Here is a 26,146-nt window from a genome sequence, read left to right as displayed (position 1 = left end):
ACTGTTTCAACCTGAGATATTGATCACGATGGGATGGAGTCAGTGGAATTTGTAACCAGAACAGAAGACAGTAACCTCCATACTCCCAATATTAAAATAACCATTATAGGAATGCAACAAATCACAGCAGAAATGGTATGGCTCAGTATAGAGACCCACGAGAACACTGCCAGTAGCAAAAGGGAGAGAGTTCATGAACAAGTTCACTGATGCAGTTAATACTGTTTTGAAACGGAATATCTGGACTCAGAGGATGAGCAGGAATGACAGCTAAGAGTGTAGAGTAAATGAAAAGAACGGCAATACAGTTGAACACGGCATATAGAAATAACAATTGAACAGTGAGTCTTACCAGGAACACCAATGACAGCAAGGATAGGATAATAAAAGCTTTGAATAATGTAAAGTGTGCATTGTATCCGCCCTGGTAATGACATCCCATCATAATATGTAGAAAGAAGCCAAACATACGTAGATAAACTCCTGTCCATTGTTGCAGCATTCCAGTCTATTGTTCTCAGATTCTGATCAATTGCTGGAGTATTTGAGTCTAATTTTCTCAGACTCTGACCTCTGCTCCCCTTCTCTCTGGAGCTGCTGATTCCTGTTAGTGTTGTAGGTTACGTTCCCGCTCATACTATGGGATAACACATCGAAAGGAGTCCATTTATCATTAAAAGATAGAACCATCCATTTGGATAATTAGAATCAATGGAGACTGAAATTAATCACAGTCACCGAACAAACAGATTCAGTTAACACCCTCTTTACATGGTTTTTCATATCACAATAAAAGGGAATATTTATGCAGTCTGGCTGATAGGAATGATGGGATAACACATCGAAAGGAGTCCATTTATCATTAAAAGATAGAACCATCCATTTGGATAATTAGAATCAATGGAGACTGAAATTAATCACAGTCACCGAACAAACAGATTCAGTTAACACCCTCTTTACACGGTTTTTCATATCACAATATAAGGGAATATTTATGCAGTCTGGATGATAGGAATGAAATTGCTGAGGAATGGACCATAAATCTTCCCATCTTTTTAAACTTTCTTGCTTGCATATGATAGTAGTACACTGCACTGCATGCCCCACTCTGTTTATAAATGGAGATAGGGATAAAATAACAGACAATGCATAAAATGACTAGTGGGGACATTTCTAGAAGTCATAAAGCAGGATAATAATAGTTATTGCTTATTGACTTTGCATGATGTTTCTCCTATTGGTGAACACACTGTTATCAAATCCGTTCATGGCCTTAAGAAAGTCTATTAAGCCTGCTGCTCAGGAACAGTGGGAAGCAATTCCGCCCCATGTGCCTTTTACAGAGGGATAGGAAGAGATCATTCAGTCCACACTCGCCAATTACCACTTGAAGAAGTATAAAGCTGCAATGTTGATACATCTTGCAGCGGGTATCATTCAAAACATAGGGAAGGGTTACTGCAGTTTAATGAGATCTTACTGAGAGGATACCTGGAGTACATTGTGTTGTTTGTTTTTCTGTAACTCAGGCAGGAGGAACCTCCATCAGATCCAGTTTCATGGCTGTTAATAACCCAGCTATTCATTCTCTCAAGTATGTTACACAGGAACAGGAGAAAGCCATTCAGCTGCTCAAATCTACTGCAAAGGAAGAAGAAGAGGCCATTAAGCTTCTCAAATCTGTCAAATCAGTCAGCTTACTTGCTCAACTACAGAGAGAAGAAAAAAACGTCATTCATATTTTGAAAATGTTTTACAGAAACAGGAGAAAGGATTTCGGAGATAGGAGCTGTAAGTAACGTGAATAGGCCATTTGGTCCCTCAATTCCAATCAACAAGAGCAGCAGAAGACCACAGTATAGGAGACTGTTACTCAGATTAGGAGGAGGGCATCTATTTTCACAAACTTTGTGCATGGGAATAGGAGGCAGTCAATCAACTGCTTGAGGCCAGTACAGAGGAAATGTCAGAGGCCAGAGAGCCCCCAGCATTCTGTTTCCCAGGAAAAGGAGGAGTCAACTCACTCCCTACCAGAATGATGCAATAGGAGAGAAGGAGACTTGGCTTGTTATAAACAGAAATATATCAATACGTTGCAGGAGTCAACCATTGAATCCAGGTCCACTATTCAATAAGGCCATGGCTGATCTGATTGTGACTCCTCGTTCCATTTTATAGAGACTCCCTTCTCTGCAGCGTTTCCTCCATTTGTTGGCCATGTCTCGGGGAACAATCTTCCAAAGAGCTGCCTGCCTCTTCAGCATGAAGAAAGTGCCCTTTCAATCCTGACTTTTAACCTAATCTATATATTGTCCCTTACTACAGACCTGTGGAAAAAATCTACAGTTCTATAAGAAATCTACACTCTTTTTCCTTCAGCATCCCTGCATGCTTCTGGCCCATGGGAATAACAGTATTACAATAGGTGCATAGCTGCACACATGTCCCTGTGATGAGATTGTTGCAAGCTCCTATCTCTAAACTGGTTGCCAATCCTGCAGTATGTTTCAGCTCGTCTCTACTGGCAGTTTTCGTAAGCAGCTTCTTAAGCAGGCAAGTATACATGCCTAGTATAAGCCACCAGAGTCAAGCTTTCTTTTTCTTAGGGTGGAAGTGTCAGTTACCAGGGGTGATAGATTTAGAGTGCAAAGGGCCTGTTTCTGTGCTATAATGTTGTTTTTTCATTGTACTTTGCTCTTTATTCTAAGCAAGATAAGTAGCTAAGTAATAATGAGACAATGCAGATCCAAGGATGGACCTTCACATTTAAACCCCTTCCACAGTCTTATCCACTATGGCTGAACATTCAATATTTAAGTTACGTCCTCTTTCTCCTTTGAAATGATCACCATCAGCTTAGGCTACTTATGCATCAATCTGATGCATATCCTCGCGAGGTCTTGCCATGGTATTTGAACATGTCTCAGTCGGGGCGGGCGTTGCTTGTAGGGCTTGCAACAACTGAGCCCAGTTCCAAATAGCTGCCGGAGATGTTTTAATAGAAGTGTTGATAGTCATGTCCTGGGCCGTCAGAGCTTCTGTAGTTGTTGCAAACTTGATTGTAGCTGCATCAGTTAAAGAATGGTCCTGGAAGTCGTCGCTGGGTAAAGGACACCTTTTGCAATTTTTGGTGTAGAATCAGATTGACATGGAAATGTGAGTTAACCCACAACTGGAAACAAAATCAGTACCATGTCCATATGCCCACTGGATATTGCAATCAGAGTAATTGTGTAGCCTACACACAGGCTACAGGACTGAATTCCCCTCACATAAGCACACCCATTGATGGGCATGAGGGCATTTGGTAATGTCGAGCCCCACTGCACTAATGTCCTTCCATTGGACTGTGCATTGAAGGGCATGCTGCAAGGTGGCCTGGAGAGAACTGTTTCCTCTGCCCATGTTATACAGCCTTAGCAGAGATAGGTATGCTGGGGTTGTGTGATACTCGGAGGAGGATTGGTGATAGTCATTTGCTCCTGAACAAGTGGTCGTCATGCCAAGCAGCGTACAACAAATGTTGTAGATTCAGGGAATATTCTTAATTGATGGGATGTTGATCCATATGGATAACAGTTCAACAGTGACTCAAGAAGGGTCAAACCCATTCGCTTCGGCAAACAGTTGCACCCACAGATCACTATATAAAGCGGATCCCAGGAACGAACAAAGGATTCCCGCCTTGTCATTGTCCCATTATTAACAAAATCAATTAGAACATTCAGAGCAGTGGATGTGAGTTTGCTCGCTTACATTAGACTGGCTGGTAGGGAAACGGTCCATTTAAACCCTTCTTCAATTATTGCCTTGGTGAGAACATTTTACAGTCTTCTATTCATCTTCTCTACCATCCCCGAGTTCTGTGGGTGGTAGGGGATATGATACCTTTGAGTTATTCCCAGTACTTTACGCACTTCCTTCAGGGTCTTGCCAGTGAAATGGGTCGATTGGATTGAATCTATTTGTAGGGGAATAAAACTGAATAAAATTGAATAAAACTGCTCTGAATAGCGAGTTTTGAAAAGATTTGTAGCTCAGGTTGAGGTTCTGGATGTGAGTTTGCTCGCTGAGCTGGAAGGTCAGTTTTCAGATGTTTCGTCACCATTCTAGGTAACATCATCAGTGAGCCTCCGACGAAGTGCTGGTGTTATATCCCGCTTTCTATTTATCTGGTTAGGTTTCCTTGGGTTGGTGATGTCATTTCCTGCATTGGTGATATCATTTCCTGTTCTTCTTCCAGGGGATGGTAGATTGGCTGCAAATCAATGTGTTTGTTGATGGAGTTCCGGTTGGAATGCCAGTGCTTCGTCGGAGGCTCACTGATGATGTTACCTAGAATGGTGATGAAACGTCTGAAAACTAACCTTCCAGCTCAGCGAGCAAACTCACATCCAGAACCTCAACCTGAGCTACAAATCTTTTCAAAACTCGCTATTCAGAGCAGTTTTATTCAAATTGTTAAAAGTGAGAGTTTTAGTCTGAATTTCAATCCTTCTTCTTCTAACCTAGTGGCTATTTCTTGGAAATCTACGTTATTTTCCAACAATACCTTCAACTTCTCTTTCAACACTCTGAGTTTTCTTGTAATAGCGAATTACCTATGGCATTACCAGCAGAGGACCCCGTCCTGAATCCTGCCAGAACCCTCACCTCTGCCTGGGTGATCCCTGCTTTCTCACCATTTGTATAAGGGGCATGCCTCCAAGGGCAGACTTAATCATTTCCAGAAATAAAGTTGACCTGATGCATCAGTACAATTGTGTGGAAGTTCTAGATTAAATTTAATTAGTAAATAGGTTGTAGTCACTGAAGCGTTGAGGATAACATATTCATTTGCATCCATGAGGATCATGCCATTCGCCCCAACAAGGATAATATGGACTTCAGAGCAGTTGAGGAGGGGACCCATTGCGTCACAATATGGCAGGGACAATTGTTCCCTGAGACAGTTCGTCTGGCAGTTGGTATGCCGTTAGTAAAGTGAGCACATATCTGGCATTCAATAGTATGGCTAAAAAGCTGGAGGGAGTCGATGCTCCACCAGATCCATGTAGATCTGACTCCGGCAAGATGAAACTGGCATGTGTTTTGCTCACATACAAGATTTTAATAGGATTTGCATAAGTGTTGTTACCTTTGTACACTGAAGATGAACATGGTATTGCAGTTAAGATCAAGGACGGCTGCAGTTGCCTATTTTCAAAGGAGAGGGACACCACATATGGCTTTCAGCCTGACTACATGTTAACAGTGGATAACCATCTCCACGGGATACTTTAAGAGGATTTCTATCAGCTACATATCAGTTCCTGGCAGCACAACTCACGCCCTTATTTCCCAATCAAAGTTTACTAATCCTTTGTATATATCCATAGTCCTTGAGTCATCAACATTACGTCAATGATTTTGGAGCACTGCGTGCCTCAGTGTCGATTCCTCGAATATATATTCCTTGGACGGTCATTGTGACGATAAGGGACAGGGTCTTGTGGAAACACAAGGCAAACACACATGCCCGAGGCCTTGTCAATTCTGTTAATTGTTAAATATTTTCAGTTGTGACGGGTGTCTCCATTCGCCGATCCCAATTTTGATGACCAAAAGTCCACAATCACTGTTGACAATCACCTCATCGTGGCCACCCTATTTAGAACTGCGCTGCCCTTTTGGATGCAGTACATGAATGAAGACTCCTTCCCCAGCCCTTATCATTGGGCATGCACATTCCCTCTTGTTCCCAGCCATGAACCTACTGTACCTGATTCATCAGGTATTTCAGCTGTTGGAGATGCATGAAAAGTTGGCACGTACCTTCCTAAATCTGTCCTTTTGAGTTGACCATTTCTGGTCCCCCCCCCCCTTGCAGGAGGCCCATGGTGCGACCAGTAATGAATGGGAAAGGAGTCAGTCCTTTTAGTCTGCGAGTTGTTCCTTGAGAAGACATTAGACTGGCTGGTAGGGAAACGGTCCATTTAAACCCTTCTTCAATTATTGCCTTGGTGAGAACATTTTACAGTCTTCTATTCATCTTCTCTACCATCCCCGAGTTCTGTGGGTGGTAGGGGATATGATACCTTTGAGTTATTCCCAGTACTTTACGCACTTCCTTCAGGGTCTTGCCAGTGAAATGGGTCGATTGGATTGAATCTATTTGTAGGGGAACCGGCCACCAAGGTATTATTTCTACTGTCAGTATTTTTGCTACTGAGGTTGCAGTAGTCTTTTATGGGGAAATCTTCTACCCATCTGGTAAACTGGTCAAAATAGCCAGAAAACATTTTTTTTTAAAAAATTCTGACTTTGTGTATGTGGCCCTATGAAATCCATTTGAATGTGTTACCACGGCCTCTGTGGATGCGGTTGATTGCTCATTTTATTTTTAATTCCCTGTCCTGGTTCTGTCTGTGCACATAAAGTACATCTTTCACAAAACTTGGCTTTGTCTCTTCCCATTCCTTTCCACCAGCAGCAAGTAGATATCACCTCTATCATTTTATTTCTATCGATGTGTGCTAATCCAGGTGAACATTGCGTAATGTCTGCTGGCAGAATGTGGGCGCTACCACTTTGCGTCCTTTTCTCCAAATAGTGCCTGCTCCTAATGTTGCCCTGTCTTTTATTCATTCCACCTTTTTCTTCTGAACTGGCCATTGCTTGTAAATTTAAAATTTTCCATTCATTATCTCTGGCTTCATGCTGTCTTGTAGCTGCTAACAGTATATCTTATTGTTCTAACATTGCTTTTGATGTGCTATGTGTACAGCTATTCACTCTCTGCCCCGGTGATAATATTTTCCTCTGTGCTTTTATTTTTAATTATTGCTGTTTCTTTCAGTACCGTAGATGATACTACTAGGTCCTTGACACCAGGTCTCCAGCACAGAAAAAGACCAGTCAACCCATCAGGTCTGCACCAGTTAAACTCACGCTTCTGGCTGTCCCTCGTCCAGCACTTGGCTTATGGCCTCACCAAGTTTAGCAATGCAAGTGTACATCGAAATGTATCTTCACACGGTTGAAAGTTTCTGCTTGTTTCACTCTGACAGGCAAGGAGTTGCGTCTTCCCACCATTTGCGGTTTGGGTGAAATGCTTATTCCCACCTTCTGCGATTACTCTCCAAAACAAGAAGACAGAGAATAAAATCCCTTCTTATTTGCTTTCGACTCTCATTCATTGTTGGCAAGAATCAAAGCTGTGCAGAGATACCACAATGCATTTCAAGCTCATCACCTTTACCACTCGCCTAGAATTTCAGAAGTACAGCAGCTACTCGCCTTTCTCCCTATGGAGCTGAGGGAGCGTGAATCATTACACGGTTTGTTTGACTCCAACCACTTCTCAGATTTCTAACGAGTTAAATTCAGTACCAGGCGGGTCTGTTTGTTTCATCCCAATAGATGGGAGAAACATTCATTGAAAAATAATAACATAAATTTCAGGGAAATCTCAGCAGATCTGGCAGAGAATCAGAATTAACATTTCAGAACTCTGTTTTACCTCACAGGTACTTCCAATCCTGTTGAGTTTCTCCAGCAGTTTTTGTTTCTTTTTGAGATTCCCCAAATCTGCAGCTCTTGACGTTAGCTATGAAAGCGACATGGAAACATTTTTGTGGTTACTCACTGGATAAGGTTTTCATTTGGGAAACACTTCCCGAACCGCATTAAAAACACAAAACTGCGTAACGTACAAAAGTGGTGAAGTGAAAACAGCAATCACTCTTGCCTGGGTGACATTGAACTATCGCCCTGTTGTTTAACAATTGAACACACTGATTGCGCCTCAGAGGTCAGCGAGCAGGAGCTTGCACGATCTCTAAAAGTACGCTGTTAGTGAATGCAAGCTTCAAACTGCCTCTCTTCAAATGGAAAATCCGCTATCAGGTTTACGTTTCCAAAAGAATGCCTGGGACGTTCGGTGTGCAGACATGGGAATTTTGCCAGGCTTCTTTGGGAACATTACAAGCACAGTTGATAAAGGCAAGTGGTAGATGAAGTGAATTTGAATTTTTAGCAGCTCCTCAACAACAAGCCATATAAAATATCGATGACAAGGTAAGAGTTTATGCTGTTAGGTTTAAATGAGCATAGGCTGCCTGTTGTTTAATTAACAGAAAATATAGAATCGGAATTAATGTGTATTTTTCAAGTCGGAAAGATGTGATTTCTGGAGTTCCAGAATGGTCAGTCATGGGGCTGCAAGTATTTATCTCTGTATTAATTAATTGTAGGAAATGGACAACAAGCACAATGCTGGAGGGCATGCCAGGAGCAGCACCAGAAATACAACAGAAATTGTTGCCAAATAGCTGGCTGAAATGAGTGGAGAAAATCTATGGAATTCAGGGCCATGGAGGATGTCAATGTTCAGACTGTACAAAACTGAGATTAATAGTTCTATGAGACCATAAGACCATAAAACAGATAAGTGGAAGTAAGGCTATTGGGCCCATCGAGTCCACTCCGTCATTTAGGCATGGGTGATGGGCATTTCGACTCCACTTCCCTGCACTCTCCCCGTAGCCCTTGCTTCCTTGTGAGATCAATAATTTATCAATCTCCACCTTGAAGCCATTTAACGTCCCGGCCTCCACTGTGCTGTATAGATTTCTATAGATTAAAAAACATTTAGAACTCCTGGGAAAGAGGAATAAAATGTCAGTGAAGTAGGAGTTCTTACATGATATCATTAAGCGGCGAAGCAGGTTCAATGTGCTAAGTGGCCGTGTCATATTTTTATGTTTCAAAATGAAAACAATTTGCCTGATGTTCAGTTGGCAAATGTAATTAATATTCCAGTTGAAATAATATTATTTTTCACCGCTACGACCTTGGATGTATTTCTCAAACGGCAATAGAGTTTTACATTGGTTGCCTCAGTAGTTCCTTCACACAGGGAATTAACCAGTGCTGCAGACGGTAGTAACATCCCAGTGCCCCAGCCCCAGAATTAGGGAAATTCAGTGCTCTGACATTCTATGTACGCAGGTTCAGTTGGATTCTAATCCTAAATTCCTATTCCAGTCAATTACTGAAAAACTTGACAAAATTTGCTGAGCACAATATCTCTCGGTCTGCCTCACAAATATTCAAGAACTCTGCAGGTTGCAGCGGAGATTTACGAGAATGTTGCCAGGGCTGGATAAGGTGTAACTTTGTAGAATGTTTGATTGGGCTGGGACTGTTCTCCTTGGAACACAGGAGGCTAACTGGATTTTATAATAATCGAACAACATTTATTAACATTTAACCTTCTTCGGGACCTTGACAGTGTAAGTTATGGACAAATGGTTTCCCAAAGCATGAGAGAGAAGTACTATCGGACATCATATCCGGATAAGGTTTAGCCCATTTAATTCGGAAATGAGGAGGAGTTTCTTTGCTCAGGGGCCAGTGAACTTGTAGAATTCTTTCCCACAGATGGCTGTTGACGCTGGATTGTTGGGTATTGCCAAACTGAGCTAGACAGATGTCTAATCAGTAAGATGGCCAAGCGCTATCCAGGTCAGGCAGCAGGATGGAGTTGAAGATGATCATTGAAAGGTGCAGCAGACTCGTTGGGTCAAATATTTCTGCTCCTAATTTATTCATATTTCTCCTCCATCATTTTGCCCATGATCTTATTTAATCGATACGTCCAACATTATTGCAGGGTGGACGTAGATAAAATTATAGTCTTAGTTTCACGCTGTCATGCCTTGTAGCTAATCGCGGCCCTTTCACACTGTCTCCTCTGCATTTGTTTTCCACTGATAATATTTTGGATTCTTCAAGTGCATTGAAAGTCATTCTATGTAAGACTGACTGCCAGCACCACCCTACAAACACTCAACGGCCTTGTTTATCTTTGTTAAGAAGCCCTGCCCACTGTGACTTCTCACACAACAGCCACACAGAGTCATTCTCTGTCTGAATTTTAAATCACAGTTACAGTGGAGGGAGCTTGTTCCGAACAACGAGACCATTAAAGAAGCTACAACTTAACAGTAAAAGTTGTTTCATCATCATTTCTTCTGCCTTGTTCCTTATTCCTTGTTTCAGTGAATTAAATGTGCCTCTCAGTCTGTCACAGGCTTTCACCTTTGTTCTTTTTCCAGAGTTGTGCCTATGAACTTCGAAAATGCTGGGAATACTCACAATCCTTTTCACCCCCAACCCCATCTGAGAATAAACATTTATTTGATCAAAATAAAACATGTCACACAGGAAGAAGAAATCTTCAGTGTCTTGCAAAACCTTCAGGAGGAGTTCTCTCAGAATTCTTCTGTAATCTTAGCAAAAAAAATTCATTCTCACTTGGATTCTGTTCATCACAGAGAGTTCAGGGACAGCGGGAAGATCCGATGCATCTTCAATGTGTCCCATTTCCTGAATTTCAAAATTAGGCGATTTTTAGTTTCCTGACTTTAGATTCGTTGTTCTGTCGTCCTGGCAATGCATCCACATGATATATATTTCCTGGAGATTTTGCCTGTCACTCACACAACAATCAGGAAGTGGACAGCACCAAACAGCATTGGACCTGAACCATTGGATTTTACCCATTCAGGCTATAAAGTTCAGCTTCACCGTTAATGTGAAGAGGGGCTGTGGGACAGCAGTTTCCTCTCCTGCTGTTCAATAAGGATCATTCCAACTGTAAAGGGAATTGTTTTTGATTGGAAAAATTCTTCCTGAACTCACCGTCATCTGCTTTAACAGGAGGAGCTGAAATCTCCTGACAGTTTGAAACATAAAGTTGTGTGTTTACGAATTAAGTGAGAAAATACCTGTACAATGTTAGCAGCACAGCATTGTTACTGACTGAATGAAGCAGCTGCCCAGATGGAGGCTGGTGTCCATTTAAACCCTACGATGAAAAATTTGTGTTTGGGCAAACAACGTCTCTGCAGCAGTGTTCCCAATATAAAACTTACAGAGAAGGGCCACATGTAATTGAACAGCCACTGAATAAGAGAAACACTACCAGGCAACACTCTGAAACAACACGTTCTGCTTGCATATAAAGGAGAAACACTTTATTGAGCCAAGAGTCCACAAGCCTGACATGACTTGAACACACAACCTTCTGACCTGGAGTCACACACGCTTCCATTGCACCACAAGCTCACAGCTGACAGGCGCACTGCTGTGCAGAATTAAGGCAAGTGGTCATATCCCAACGAGAAATTATGATGAAAAAAAAGGTCTAAAGGTCCCACCCTTTCTCCGTCGTTTCTCCCGGCTATCTCCACGTGTCTCCAAATGTCTTTTATCACTCTCCACCTGTTTGTCTGTCCTTTTCTCCCTCATCCTGCCCTTCTCAACTTCATTCTTTCAGCCTCTCTCTTCTTGATATATAACTTTCTTGTTGATACATTCTGATCTGAACTGGGGAGATTGCTCCCGGACTCTGTGTCACAGGGTGGTTCCGGAAATATTCTCCAATCTCCATCAGGTGGAATGAGAAGTAAATGATTTGGTTGTGGGATGGGAGTGGGGGTCGATTCCAATACAGATATGCTCAGGCATTCTCCACAAATGTTCTTGTGGGTAAACGACAAAACAAGTAACTGACTGTACTCCTGCATTTGCATTATTAGAAACCTATAGTACTTGGTTTCAAGTAAACCTGACTCGCTTTCTTAAGCTCTATCCGGGGTAACACAATGTATGACGTAATGAAATCTGTTTAGGGATTCAGAGATTGTAGTTTTCTCTCTGGTCTTGTGCAGTTCATGACTACTTTATACTCCCAAATTACCACTTCTCATTGGCCTGAAGCTGCAATGAGGTTTGAATTTCTGTTGCACATGAACGAGAATCCTTTCACAGTAGAAAATCAGTAAATGTTAACAAGAACATCAGAGTGAATGTCCCAACATCATTAAAGATTTGAAGCTGAAATAGACCTACAAGCTGCTCATGGGGACCTTTCCCAGACCCACCAACCCAATCATTCAGTTCCTGGCAATGGCAAGGAAACAAAATGGAAAACCCAGTCTCAGCTTTGTGAAGCTTTAAAGAAACACTTTGGGAAGTGGAATCAGAGGAGAATTAAATATTAACTGTCTCATTAAGCGGAGATGGTCGTCTTTAAGAATCTGGGGCATTGATTCATGTTCTCATAATCATTAACTGATCTGAGGCGTTGAAAGGATTCTTGTCATAGTTGTTCAGCTTCTGCTGTTGTCACTATCAAGAACAATAAATCCTGATTCCCTGACAAAAACTGAGATAGTCCAAGGTTGTGAAAGCGCCGAATCCTAACTGCTAGCGGGAAGGAATCAATTATATTTGCATGAATATTTTCTCTGATTTAATTTCGTCAAACTGCTTTTTCACATGTCTCTGTTTGACGTTAGAATATTATCTACATGGAAAAAGAACGAAAACACAAGTCTGGTGGAATTTGAACCTGGTAGATAAAAGCAGGAATTGTGTCTCCAAGAGTTGGTTCACTCAGTAATTATTAGGGGATGACTTTCCTTACCAATTGAAAATAAAACAGCTGGATTTCATTGAAAATGCTTCACGGGGAACCATATGCCAAACATTTCAAAACCATGAAATATTTTTACAGACAATGCTATTCAGGTGCACGCTTTCACACAATGTATTTACATCTGCAGTTCCTTTATCTGTTTTTGAAAATCATGATCAGTCGTGTCGCAATTTACAACGGGCTTCCCTTTGAATGCAATGCCGCACTTTTCAAAACCATGCGCGTTTTCATACTCAGTCTTAATCATATGTTCATGAAATTTATTTGCACCTGAAGTCATTCAATTTCGAATTCATCTCCCTGCCCCATCCTGCCCTGCCACCCAGTATCCGGCACCCATTCCTCGCAGACCTGGACACTGGCTCTGTCCCCTTGTTAAATTCACTCCTTGTATGTTAGCTCACGTATCTTTTAAAACACTCAGGAATCAGTATCTACTTTTATTTCTGAAAAATCGTTGCCCACTAAAATAACTATATGATTAAGAGAAATTCGACTCCTATGTTTTCTTTGTCATTCACCGTTATTTTTGAGTCTCTGACTTCTTGACCTTGATTGCCCCGAAAGAGGGGCTGTCATGCAAATATAAACACACTGAAACTCGCATCGTCAGGGAAATTTCCGTTAGTTTACTTCCCAATTTTCCCAACCTCAGGTGCAGCTTTTACAACTTTTCCAACATCTCGTGAATGTAATCCAGCATTCTGTCCACCATCCCGACAAAATCGTCTGCGTCTTGTCTAATCTCTGGCGTTTTGGTGAGGATGAAGGACAAGGATTACACGCGTTGCTCGAACTGAGACTGAACTACAGACATTGCAGTTGTACAATGATCTTTTCATTTAATTATCGTAATTTCTCCATTTATAAACTCAACTAACCTAAATTATTGTCTAACCACATCATGGACATCGTCTCTCTGGGGACCAAAAGCTCTTGACTCACTTCTTTGGTACTTTCATGGAATGTGGGAAAGGCTTGTAATGCCAACATCCCTAAATCCCTGTGACTCAACTGGCTCTCAGCTTTTTCAAAATGTAACTGTTATTCAATTACCTCTCTGTGAGGCTCGAGTCACTTCCATTGCAGACTGGGTAAGGGCAGTTCTATATCCTTCACTAAATGTCAGATTGAAACTGAAATCAACACTTTTAAAAAAAGGAATCTCCTATTTATTGTGTATCATCTCTCCATGTAGATGTTCTGTTTGTGCATCACTTGTGCCTCTCTGTATTGAATTCTACCAAATGATTATTTTGTGAACGAACATATATTCTCCATCTGTCACCATTCTAAACTTATAGCGCACTGACTGATATTATTTGTATCCTTGTCGATCCTCACAACCCTGGGATGAATCCAATGGACATTCCTGACGCGACCTCGCAAGCAGGCATTTCCTTCTCTGTGCTAGGAAATCATTACTGCAAAGATCTGCAGTTGTGTGCTCATTAAAACCAAGACAATTGCAGCAAGAAATCCACATTCAGTTTTTGCAATCTGATTCCTGTATGGGTCGACCCAAATTAGAATTAGAATTCCTACAGTGTGGAAACAGGCACTTCGGTCCAACAGGTCCATACCAGACCTCGGAACATCCCACCCAGACCCATTCTGCTATAACCCACCTGACCTACACCTCCCTGAACACTCTGTGGCAATTTTGCATGGTCAATCCACCTAGCCTGCACATCTTTTGGACTGTGGGAGGAAGCCGGAGCACCCGAAGGAAACGCATACAGACATGAGGAGAATGTGCAAACTCCACACAGTCAGTTGCCCGAGGCTGGAATCAAACCTGGGTTCCTCGTGATGTGAGGCTGCAGTACGAACCATTGATGGTTATGTGGTTAGACTGCATTACACACATGGCTACCATGCTGCCTGTTTCTACTTACTTCAGAATTTGTCTGAACTCAATCATTTACTGTTGTCTCTTGATCATCCTGTTTTGTACTTTAACATCAGGTAATTTGTCAGTTTTGTAACTTTTCCAACAATTTAAAAACAAAAATCATACTTGTAGTTAACGAACCAATAGAGTGTATCAGTTTAATGAATATAGAAAGCAGGGCCCAGTGGCGAAGAGGAAAGGCTTTAGTCTCGTAAACCAAAAATTGTGGGTTCAATCCCCACCTGTGCCTCACAGCCTACTGGTTACTAGTTTGAGCAAGTAAGAGCCCACTGCAGTTCTTTCTTAGAGTGATAATGCAACTCAGAAGCAGTGATCTGATTTTACCATTCAGTCCAAAGGAGCAAATGTTGGATCCAAGATAAGTGCATCAAACCTTAAAAGTGCAATAGTATCAGACTGAAATTCGGACTGATGTGAAATGAAAAGTTAGGATAAGAGTTGGCTCAGTACAGCTGCAACAGCAGTGGTTAAAGGAGATATTTCAGAATATTCAAAACAGAAAGCTCAATTTCCTTTGCCTGTTTTCCTTCACTTTTGAAGATGAGCACATGTTTTTGCAGCCTGACTCTCGCTTCACAATCCCAAAGCATCACATCACCCTGAAAGTAAGAGTCAGGCAATTAGACACGCAGAAGGAACAAAGGACGGTACAGTAGCTACAGTGGTTAACACTACTGCCTCACCTGCGTTTGATTCCATCCTCGGACGACTGTGTGGAGTTTGCACATTCTCTCTGTTTCTACGTGGGCTTCCTCAAAGTGCTCTGGTTTCCTCCCACAATCCAAATATATGCAGGTTAGGTAAATTGTCCATGCTAAATTGCCCATAGTGTTCAGGGACGTGTACATTCGGTGGGTTACAGGGGAATGGGTCTTGTTGGGATTGTCTGAGGTTCAGTGTGGACTTCTTGGGCCAAGGACCTGTTTGGACATGGTCAGGATTCTATGAAAGCACCTTCAGTGCCCATACAATGACAGATAACGTGCTGAGGAGACACGAGACAGAGTATGATTATTTCGGTGAAAGGATTACCTACATAACGTCTGCTACGTAAAGACTCCTTTCATGTTGGAAAAATGAATTTCCTGTCTGTAATTATGATGAACAGCTAAATATTTGCCTCACTACAGCACAATGCTTCGAGGCAGTGACATACCATCTTCTTGTGTTTGGTTGGCTCACCGAGCTGATTCGTTGTTCTGCAGATGTTGCATTACACCAGAAAGAAGGAGAGTACCTCTTCCAAGTATTCAAAGACAATGGATATCCGAAAAACTGGGTCAGAAGATACCTATCACACGAACAACACCAGGAAGATACTATACGCCCTGAAACACTCATCAAGTTAAATTACATCAGGAACACGTCTGAATTGACTGCAAGACTCCTACGACCACTGGGCATCAGAGCAGCACACAAACCCACATCAACCCTCTGTCAACCGCTCACCTGGAACAAAGACCCACCACTCACTATGAACAAGACCAATGCCACACACACGCTTCCCTGCAAAGACTGCAGCAAATACTACATTGGACAAACAGGAAGGAAATTAATCACAAGGGTACACAAACATAAATTGGCAATAAAAAGACACAATTAATACTCACTCATCTCCATCCACATGAATAAGGAGAACCACCATTTTGATTGGGACAATGCCAGGATCTTGGAGCAGGCAAAGCAGAGAGAAGCACGGAAATTCCAAGAAACCTGGTACTACACTGAGAAAGCCTTCAATAAACAAATAGAGCTCGACCCCAAATGCACTCCATTGTGAAGAAAACCGTAAGTGAGGTTTTCCAGCTCAACAGACACCAGAGTTTAAATAACAGGCGGGAAAACACAACAGCGCTTCATCGAAGGTTGCACTGATGCTGCTAACCGATAGGGTAATGAAACGTCTGCAGAACAACCAACCAACCAGCTCAGCGAGACAACGAGCCACAACATCCACAACTCAAACTACAAATCTACACTAAAATGTTGAAGCTTTTTGCTGTTTCTTCAGTCAAATCTCAATCTGTTTCCCCTGTATCTTTATCAAATTCCTGCTTCCAGTAAACATTTCAATCCAGAAGTAATCTATCTAAGCGCTTTCATTACAAAACAGATACAAGGTGCACCTTGCTGAAGGTGCATGTTGGCAATTTCAGTGATAGTCTGTCTCCCCTGGAGCTGCAGAACTGCCCGGCGCTGGTTCAGACAGCACCGTCCTTCCTGTGACATGCCCCACCGTGAATGGGAGGGCAGATAGTAAAAACACGCACTGTGTCAATGTGTCAATGTGGAGCGAGTGTTAGATTGTGCAGTGCCTCAGTAATGTGGGAGGAAGGATGTAACAGAGGGTTTGTGACAGTAGTAGGGAGAAATGTCTGCGGGAAGAGGCAAGCAATGCAGTTTAGCATTGGTTACTTCACCAGATCCCTCACACATGGAAGCAACCACTGCTGCTGACAACCATACAATCCCAGCTCCTGGGCTGGAATCAGAGAAACTCAATTGCCCAGCCATGAAGATAGAACCGGAAATGGGGATGGCAATCAGTGCAGGAGCTCCTCTGTGGTAATCGGCGACGGGATAGTCTGTGCATTATAACTGAGGCAATGCGACAAAACCGAGATAGGGCCGCGGGGATCATGTGCAGAAGGATGAGAGAATGCAGTGCTGTATCAGCAGTAAGCAGGGTGCTACAGATAGAAGCAACACAATCTGTGAGCACGCCGTCCTTCTATGACGGTGTCGAGGTGCGTGCAATGCTGAGGCTGTGAGCTCCAACCTCTCCCAGAGCAGCTTTTATTGACATGAATCAGGGCTTATTGAGAATTGGTCTGTGCGAAAGGGTACTCAGCAATTTTAATCTGGAGCAAAGTCGTTTTCTGCAGCACAGGTCTGTCAGTGAAAATGTCTCAATTATAAAGAGAAATGATGCAAATATTCAAGTTGTCAGGAGAGAAATATGTGCAGGGAGAAATGGAGGTAATGTTTTCTCTCTTTGACCTTTCTCATGTGGCGAGCCCTGCACTGGGTTGAATTGCGGGAAGCCTTTTTAGCTCATTTCATATTATTCAATTTATTGCCAGCCTGCACAGGTCATTAATGTTATCCAACTTTCTGAAAATTGTCAGTAATATACAATGTTGTGATTAGGCTCAAGTTTAACTGAGGTTGTGGAGGAAAAGCAGGAAAGTAGAGGTGATTTTTTTTTCATGTCAGTGGTGATCTCATTGAATGGCTGCTTCCTGACGACAAACATGTTTTATTTGGTATTGAAACTCACCAGAACAGGAAAGGAAGGCTATGTAGGTGAAGCCGTGATGATGATTCTCATTGCTTGTTATTCATCTTGTGAGTGTTACTATTACTGCTCATGTCCCTGTTAAAAACAGAGCACAAAGATGAATAGTCCCACTGAGCAGGGACAGTTACGGGACCTTTCCTCTCTTTAAGAAGCTGAAACATGGACTCTGATGTTCTTGGGGACATTAACTGATCTGAGGCTTTCAAACAAATCCACTCAGAGCTGCGATGCTTTTGCTGTTACCACTATCAGGAATGATAAATCTTGATTCGTTGACCAGGAATTGAACCCAGGCCACAGCGGTGAGGGCACCAAATCCTGACCATTAGACCACCAGGGACACTTGACAGGGGAGCTGCATTGTTTCTTAATGACACAGCTTCTGGCTTTTATTTTCCTCTGGCAATCTTTCTCCTCCAATATGATTCAATCATTGTGCTTTTCCAACACGGAAAGAGGCTCGGCATCCCAGTTCCCAGCACTTGGCCCATAGCCTTGTGTGCTCTGACACAACAAATTAGGTGGAGGGGAGGAGGCGGTGACCAGCTGTTTGAGATGCTGACATCAGCTTGTTGGGGAAAAAAAGTAGTTAATCAAAACCGAATTTATTGGAGAAGATCACTCTCTGTGTTCGGATAATGATCCATACCTGGGGGATATACCTCAACTGTCAACTGATTAGCATTAATTTTCAACTGGAGAAGGATCATCTGAGGAGAAAGAAACGGAGGTGATGTTTTCGCTGTATCGCTGACACTGTTGTGTGATAAAATCTGAAAAAAAACGGTTTCTCTGTTTCATAGTACTCAACTTCCCACGTGAAAATTCGTACAAGTCGTTCCAATGATGGAAAAAAAATATGTTCATCTCATTAAGCATTTTAAATGTTGTGTCAAATGATTGAGATAGTGAAAGTGGAAATGTGTGACTTCTGCATGTTTGCAGGATCAGTCTGTATTGGGCCGTAAAGAATTTGATAGATTTGTTCCTGATTAAAGTGTTCACTGGAAGCAGGGAGCTGAGCAAGATATTGGTGAAACCAACTCAGCTCTGAGAGCAGAAACAACAAATTCCATTCTTGCAGTACAAAAGAGGTTGTACCGCACAGAAAATATAGCTGCATTGAATACGGGTTGATGTGGCCAGCATCCTTTCACAAGACTGGGTTGACTAAGGAATTCGGAGGGTAGCAGCCTCCACTTGCTTGTCTTTAGTTGTAATGAAGTTGCATGGAGAAGTGTAGCACTTAACATTTTTTATTATAAAGAAAACATGGTTTTTAAAGGTGTGTCTTATTATTCCATGTGACTCATTGAAAATTGTAAAGGAACTGAGCGAATAAAGTGTGAAGCTGGATGAACACAGCAGGCCAAGCAGCATCTCGGGAGTTGTGTTTTAAATGTTAGATTACGGAAAGTTGGTTAGCTCAGATCACTGGACTGGATTCGCGTTGCCTTGGGATGCATTTAATGCCTTCTCGAAAGTCTATTGGGTTGGGATTTTCCCAACATTTGACTCCTAATTGAAGGATTTTATTGAATTCAAAGAACAACACCTGTGACTGCGAATTAATAGCCTGGTGATAATGCCACCAGACCCACGCCTCTCTGCTGGGTGGTTATTTTCTCACTGCGTGGGCAAACATCCAAAATATTTGTTTTCACTTTCTCCATGTGTGTTGCTGTGCTATATTTGCCTCAATGAACCCTGTGGCTCAAACTGCGATATCAGGAAGTCCGACATCATCGAGTGCAGCTCTGTTCGAAAAACTGATCAGGGTATTTGACAAAATGGAAGGCAACCTGCCCGGGTTTTGAGGCATTGGCAATGCAACAGTTTTAACAACAAATTTAGTATACCTCTTTCTAAACGAAGTCAATTCCCTGTTGCTTTGGGAGAAAAGGCAGCAAACTGGTTCAATAACAGCTGCTTCCCATTCTGACTCTATGCTCCCAGGAGCCTACTGTTTCTGGCCTTTCTCCTGGACCAGCGTTGGTCATTGCCAGATGTGTTCAGCCATTTCCTTCCTCTGGCACGCAGCGCTTTGCATTTGAACAAGCGAATGCGTATTGGGAAACTGCCCCTGTCTGCACAATCCAACAATTTACAGCGTCCAACCAGCAATAGCAACAGTTTGAGAGATTGCATTTAGATTGAGGGGTCTACTGTCAGCTTGTGGAAAATCGCTTTCGGTGAAACAAATGAAAATGGCAGGTCAGCATAGAGAGGATCTGATGTTGTGGATCACTGGAGAAAATGTTAACAGCATTGGACCATTTGAAAACACTGATCCCTGGTTAACGGGTCCAGCTTGCTTCCACTTCACAAGGAATGCTCTTGCCTGCTGTTTAGTGTTGGCTCACTGAACGAGACAAATATTCACATGTTCATTCCACACAGCAGCAACAAGACTTGTTGAGGAGATGCACAATGAAGGACCGACAAAGCTGTTGAGAGAGAGCCATCAACTCACTGAGATCAGCCAGTGCTCAATTATGTAAAGGTCCCTTCTTGGTGACATCAATTTATTTGAAAATATTGTGAAATGTGCAGACGAGGAGGAGGTCACTCTGCCCAGTTTCTCTGTGCTGAAGGAGAAATGGAACACTTACCTCAGCCCACTTTCCACAATTGCAGCTGCAGATCTTCAATTATAGAACACGACTGGAAAACCCAGGGAGGGTTCAAACGCACTCAGTGCTTCTGTTTCATATATTTCCGGCAGTGTTTTCCGTACACCAACCACCCCCTGTCTGAAAACATGTCCTCGCCCCATAAATCTTTCTGATGCCTTTCACATATATCCATCCTCAGAATGTCCCTTCGTATTGTTTTCTAAATTGTGCAATCCATTACTGTGTTGGATCGCCCCAAACACAACTCCACTTTTTTCTGGGCTTAATTCCATTTGTCACCTTTTTGCACGCCTGACCAGTCCATCGATATCTTCTTGCAGACTACACCGACACTCTTCGTTTTCAATGAAGTTCCCAAGTCTTGTGTTGCCTGAAAACGTCTTAACCATGCCTCTGACATTGATCTACAAATCATTAAACGTAACTGTAGGCCAATGAGGGACATTTCCAAACAACCTATAAAACACCAACAGGACGAGGCAAGGTAAACAAAAGATGCATGTTCCCGATCACTGGAGAGTCCAAACCCAGAGGCCACAGCTTGAGGATAAGCTGTAGCCATATAGGAATGAGGTGAGGGGAACGTCATCACCATAAAATAACACATCTGAAGCATTCTGTTCGTCACAAGCGGTTGAAGCTGAAAGATTGTTTATTTTTCAAAGACGGAGTTCGTTATGGTTCTTAGGTCTCATGGGACAAAAGGATATGGAATGAGAAGTAAAACAGGGAACTAAGTTGGGTGATGTCTATGATCATATTAAATAGTGGACCAGGCTGGAAGGACCGACTGGCCTCTTCCTGCGATAATGTTTCTGTGTCTGCCACATATATCACGTGACCTAGCACAGAGCCTGTTGAAACAACACTGGAAACAGGTTATCAGTGACAAAAACAACCATCAACAATAATCCGTTGTTTCTTGCTGAAAATTTGTATCTGTTTAGATATTCACTCTTCTTTGAGAGATGTATGTAAATAGCTGTGTATTCTTAAACATAGAAACGGTGATTATAGTTGGTGTAGTGTGGGTCATGTCATAGAACGAAAAGCTCCATGACAGCGGGATGTAAAATTGTCCATGAGGATTTGTTTTCCAGATTTGAGAACAGTGCACAATGTTGTTAAATGGAGTCCTATTGAGGCCGCCTCTCTTCTGAACAGATGTGAATGAGCCGCACATTTTGGTGCAGACAATTTCAAAATTCTAAATAAGAAAAAAAAAACACGCAGAGTCAGAGATCACAGAAAACCTAATGCATACACAGTGACCATTCGGCCCATTAAAGCATGGAATGTCCCCAGCATGATCTCCGGAACAAGCAGGCTGCTCTGCTGCTTCATGTTCCAGACAAGATGCATTGTTCACTCTTTTCACTGAAAGCGAATGGAGATCGTTGCACGACTGCTGCTGTGAAATCAAATCCTGCATTAATTCTTAACGCAGTTATTTGCTGTGATGTGAAAAGGAGGATAATTGCGATGTGAAATTTTGTTAAATTTCTCTCAGTTCACCCATTTCTGTCCTGGAGAAGGGAACTGATGAGCCGCTATCTCAATCCGCTGCAATCGTTGCTGTGCAGGCACACCCCACTGTTGATCAGAGGGGAAACCCAGCCCCTTTGAAATTGTATCAGTGATAATGGGAACTGCAGATGCTGGAGAATCCAAGATAATGAAATGTGAAGCTGGATGAACACAGCAGGCCAAGCAGCATCTCAGGAGCACAAAAGCTGATGTTTCAGGCCGAGACCCTTCATCATTCTCTGATGAGCAAGCAAATCTTGGAAAAGTGTCAAGTGCATATTTCCTTTCATCAAACGATGTTGACTCAGTTTGACTGCGGTCATCTTTGGTGAATGTTCTGCTATTTTTTCCTTTAAATTGTTCCCTAGCATTTTCCAAATGACAGATAAGCAATTGGAGCAGATGGAAGCCATTTGGCCAATCAGGTCAGCTATACATTTTAATGAGGTCCAGGCTGATCTGGTAATCCTCGACACCACTGTTCTGCTTTATCCACGTGGCCCTTGACTCCTGAAATGACGAAATGTCTGTCTGTCTCAGCCTTGAATATATCAAGCCAGCACAGCCTCTGTTTTCAAGACTTCCATAGATTTGCTTCTCCCTGAGTGTGAGAACACCCACTTTATCGTTGATTTAAATGGGCAACTCGCTTCCCTGAAATAACTCACTCGGGTATAAATCAGAACACAACAAGCCTCCAAAGTTCGGTGTGAACTCACTGGCGTCCCCAGCCCCAGATGTAAGTATTTAAAGTATTTTGTTTCTAGGCCTCTCATTGAACCAACTGCCCTGATTTGCACGTTAGATTTCCCAAAAATGAATCTGTTCCAAGCGTACTTCGGTGGCTGCGATTTAGGTGGTGGTGAAAGGCGTGATTAAAATAAAAGTACATAATTATTTCTCGATCCATTGCCCTGACAATCAATCTCTCTGCTCATGGAGATGGATCCTTTCCATCCACTCTATCGTTCATCAATGTTTTTAGTTCAGTTCAATCCCACAACAGCCGACTCTGTTCTGATCAAGTACAGGGTGACAGGAGATATTAGGATCATGGTGCAGACATCACAAATCGAGCACTCACCTTTCCTGTTAGAACCATTTCATGAGAAATATTAACAGATGCTCAGTGGCCTGTAGTTGTAGCCAAGTGGTTAAGACAATGGCTTAGAAATACCTTGGGGTTTCCCCATGTAGGGTCAAATCTTGCCAGCTATATTTCTGTCAAAACAAGGTCACGTTTTCTCAGTTCTGGCAGTGCATTGACATTCAGGGCACACATGCTGTGAACAAGAATCCAGCTGCACTCAAAACCTCAGCTCTGTTTTTCTTTCCACCAATATCACTGGACCTGTTGAGTTTCTGCAGTATTCTGTGCGTTGATTCTGCAACACTGCTGTTATTTTCGTGAAATATCTCCAATTTCGGAACAGTACAGCTGACACAAGACTATTATCATTCCATTCGAGGCAGGTGGGAGTTTGAATTCACTACGAGCCCGTGTTAAGGGCTGCTACAATTGCTTGCCATTTTCTGTGATGCAAATGGCTGTCGCTTTTGACTGTGAAATATGATGTTGGGGGTTTGAAGCCACTGAGGAAGGAACAAGAGCTGTTCTCACTCCACCAGTTCCCTTTTGACTGTACTGTTTCAGGCTTTAATGCAGTCAGGAAGATATTTCCCAAACGTAAATCTTGTCCGGTGAGTGACCAGACTGGAATTTTGATGTTGCTTTCCTTACTTCCATAAAGAGCTGGGGATGCTTCGAGTCAGAACGATGAACAGAAACTGCACTACAGAAAGGAGAAAACAGAGTTCTGAAGAGGTTCTGAAATCTTGATTGAAAATCTTGGCCCACAGATGCTCCCAGATCTGCTGAGCTATTTTTCTGCAGTTTATATTTTGCTTGCAAATGAATGTTTATTTTATCTGTTGGAATAAATCAACCAGAATCACAATGAACCAAATTTCATACTTTAAAAATCTGCAGAGTGATTGGATTCAAACAAACCAGGCAAGAATTCATTCTGCCACCGCTCACCTGACCACCAAAGGCGACCTGAAAAGATAAACAGCATCATACCACTTGCAGTAATCATGGCCAAGTGGTTCAGGTAAAGGGCTCCAAATTTGTTGGGGCATCCCTGTGCTGGTTCAAATCCTGTTGACTGTGGCGGGGGTGGGGGGAAACTGGAGACAAGTGTGAGGGCTGTTTGTTCCCTCCATTTTGCATGTGACAGAAATCAAAGCAGTGGGAAACAAACTTTTCACTCAGTGCATCAGTAGTGGGGAGAAGGCAACTCACTGCCTGTCATTGCAGAACAGGCACGAACCTTCATAAACGTCAACCAGTTTGAAGATATCCACTTGCAGGGCCAGCCGTGGTGAGGCTGTGAGCCATCTGCTGGCAAATAAGACTAGAACAGTCAGTCCTGAGAGAGGGTCAGCCAACCCACAGTGTTAATCCCGATTTTTCTTCACAAATACTGCCAGACCTGCTGAACTTATCCAGCAATTTTGATTTTGTTCCGAGAACAGTCAAAGTCTTGAGTTCAACTGGTCAGGCCGGATGGGATGAAGGGTCTTTTTCTGTGCTCGAGCACTCTATGATCATTTGTGGTCAGCTTCGTTTGTGAAGTGACAGGACAGCGTTTTCAAAATGCACCCGAGCCAGGAAGGTGTCGGTCTGACTGTCCCCTCATCTGGCGATCAGACACGTCATCCATTGGGATTGGGGATAACTGGCACTGTGCATGTTCCTGGAATCAGTATCTGGGAGACAGGAAGATGGAATCCTGGTGTCTCTTCGCACAACCATGTGATAACCCATCGCTTCTCAATCCGTTCCTTGTGCCTGACATTCCATGGACCTGCTGCCAAGGTAAAGATTGGCTTCACGATCTGACTGCATTTGGATCGAGCAGCTCATTGACCTCAGATCTGGGCGGTCAGAGGAAGCTAGAGGTGAGGCAGGGACAGAAGCAGAAAGAGATGCGACATGAAAATGTTTAGAGTTTGTTGTGGCCAAGTTCATACAGGTGAGATTATACACTTGTGAAGGTCTGAATGGTCTTCTTCTGTTCTCAGTTGGTCTGCTCCGAGCTGAATCGTCAAACTTCCTCTCTGAGATGAGAATAATCCGGTCAAGTAGAAACACATTACTTGCATAACAAAGTGTGTAGCTGGATGAACACAGCAGGCCAAGTAGCACCTTACGAGCACATCCAGCTGCACACTTTGTTATCTCAGATTCTCCAGCATCTGCAGTTCCCATTATCTCTGAACGTATTACTTGCAGTCTCTTTTGTCATGCCTGGCAGTAATTCCCAATGCTGTTTCAGACATGAATGACAAAAGGGTCAGGATGCCAGAGACTGCATCATGACACATACACAGTTCACCATTATTAGGGACAGATATCAAAAATTGTGAATAACTACAGAGAAATACAAGAGGCAGAGAGTCGCTGTGGACTCGATGGGCTGAATGTGAATGTGAATGACACCATGGGTTTATCACGTCACTCTCCCTGTCTCTGTGAGGGAGCGGGTGGGGGAGAAACAATAGCTCATTATTAACCCTCCCTTCCACGTTGTACTGTCTGCAGCCCAGCAACTCGGGGTCGTTGGGGGTGTCTCTCAGTGCGTGAGTGTTTCACTCAGATTCACTTAACGCCGGACTGTTGGTGTCAGACATTAACTCCTGCTGTGGAGGTCACAAACAAAAGGACGCCCTGTGTCCAGACAAATTCTGAACATCAAACAGGCTGCACAGAAAGATTGCATTTTAAGTTGCTGTACAGACTAATCTCTAGTTTCGACTTCTATCTTTCCCAGCAGCTCTCCATCTTTCTGTCTGCCTCTGATCAATGTCATTTGGTGAAAGTTCCAAATCGCCTTTAAAATTTGCTGCACAAGTCTGATTCCATGCCTTCTGCTCCTTCCTTCTTCCAGTGTTTGACAGACAGCGACAACGTGTATACCACTCCCAGCACTGCCTGCCCGTGGCGAAATGGCTTAATGCATTTGTTGATGGAGAGAGCTCTGACTCCGTGGTAGAGAGACAGAACAAAAAGAAAATATTCACTGCTGCATTGGGAAGTAGGATTTTTTTTAAGCAACACGTTCAGATATCTTATTACATACCTCTGGAGCAGATAAAACTTGAACTCTTTCTCCTACATCCAAGGTAGGGAGACTATCACTGCCTGAGTGGCACCTCATTTATTGTTAAGTGGGGTGTCCTCAGACTGCGTCATTGGCCGTGTGGTATGATTCTCA

General features: G+C 42.8%; 1 long non-coding RNA gene across 1 annotated transcript; it reads right to left on the bottom strand.

Annotated features, from left to right (window-relative positions):
* Positions 1 to 1,005: 1,005 nt before the first annotated feature.
* LOC132208833 (uncharacterized) lies at positions 1,006 to 7,790 on the bottom strand. The gene is made up of 3 exons (XR_009444957.1): positions 7,695 to 7,790; positions 7,502 to 7,588; positions 1,006 to 1,641 (listed from the first exon to the last, which is right to left on the bottom strand). It is a non-coding gene; the product is annotated as an uncharacterized LOC132208833 (long non-coding RNA).
* Positions 7,791 to 26,146: the final 18,356 nt, after the last annotated feature.

The sequence above is a fragment of the Stegostoma tigrinum genome, unplaced genomic scaffold (assembly GCF_030684315.1).
Source record: "Stegostoma tigrinum isolate sSteTig4 unplaced genomic scaffold, sSteTig4.hap1 scaffold_54, whole genome shotgun sequence".
In the NCBI taxonomy this organism is placed as follows: domain Eukaryota; kingdom Metazoa; phylum Chordata; class Chondrichthyes; order Orectolobiformes; family Stegostomatidae; genus Stegostoma; species Stegostoma tigrinum.
This window is presented reverse-complemented; position numbering and strand designations above follow the sequence as displayed.